This window comes from Micropterus dolomieu, linkage group LG15, assembly GCF_021292245.1.
Source record: "Micropterus dolomieu isolate WLL.071019.BEF.003 ecotype Adirondacks linkage group LG15, ASM2129224v1, whole genome shotgun sequence".
Taxonomy (NCBI): domain Eukaryota; kingdom Metazoa; phylum Chordata; class Actinopteri; order Centrarchiformes; family Centrarchidae; genus Micropterus; species Micropterus dolomieu.
The window spans coordinates 2798224-2799084 of NC_060164.1; the positions used below are offsets into that span (position 1 = coordinate 2798224).

At 37.0% G+C, this 861-nt stretch overlaps 1 protein-coding gene across 4 annotated transcripts in view; it reads right to left on the bottom strand.

Moving 5' to 3' along the window:
* The window catches only part of gbf1 (golgi brefeldin A resistant guanine nucleotide exchange factor 1), a 129532-nt gene that overhangs the window by 118248 nt on the left and 10423 nt on the right, over positions 1 to 861 (bottom strand). The window lies entirely within an intron of this gene.

Consider the following 861-nt stretch of genomic DNA (forward strand, 5'->3'; position numbering starts at 1 on the left):
GGGGGTGTCTTGCTAATTGCCTATAATTTCCACCTGTTGTCTATTCCATTTGCACAACAGCATGTGAAATTGATTGTCAATCAGTGTTGCTTCCTAAGCGGACAGTTTGATTTCACAGGAGTGTGATTGACTTGGAGTTGCATTGTGTTGTTTAAGTGTTCCCTTTATTTTTTTGAGCAGTGTAGTTTAATGTATTCTAAAATATTTTTGCGAGCAGTTTGTTTGTAGTTACAGTCGGTGTGTCAGAAATGATTAAACCAGACGGGACATGTAAATAAACGTGAGGCGAACAAGAATTTAACACAGCTTCTTGCCAGACAAAGTTATCTAGCTCCTCTTTCAAATGTGAAAAGTAATTATAGTTGCAAGTAACATTACTGGTTGTTGACAGTCATGTAGTATGACGGTATGTTTTACATCCAGATGGGTGAGAAATGGTTTCTCGTAGCGTTGGTTATAATTAAAGAGTGCTGGTAAAGAGATAAACTAGATGTGAATATGCTACATTGGAAGAATTCATTACAGCTGAATATGTGTAAGGTAAATTATTCTCTCACTCTCTCTGTTTATAGATGGCTGAAAAAGTTGAACATTCCTGCAGGAAATATTTATTGATGTGAAATAGTTTACATGTTAAGTTGTTGAGACTCTAATCTATTTTATTAACATAATCCATTTAGGGAAAGGTATTATAGCCCACATACAGAACAGCTTTCAATTTCAGCATCAGCCCCCAAAAACCCATATCGGTCGGAATCTAATTAGAACCAATGGTTTTAACCCAGAACATCTCTCATAGGCCATACAGGATATCAAGCTTAATTTATTCCTGGCCACTTAACACCCCCCAACACCCACCCC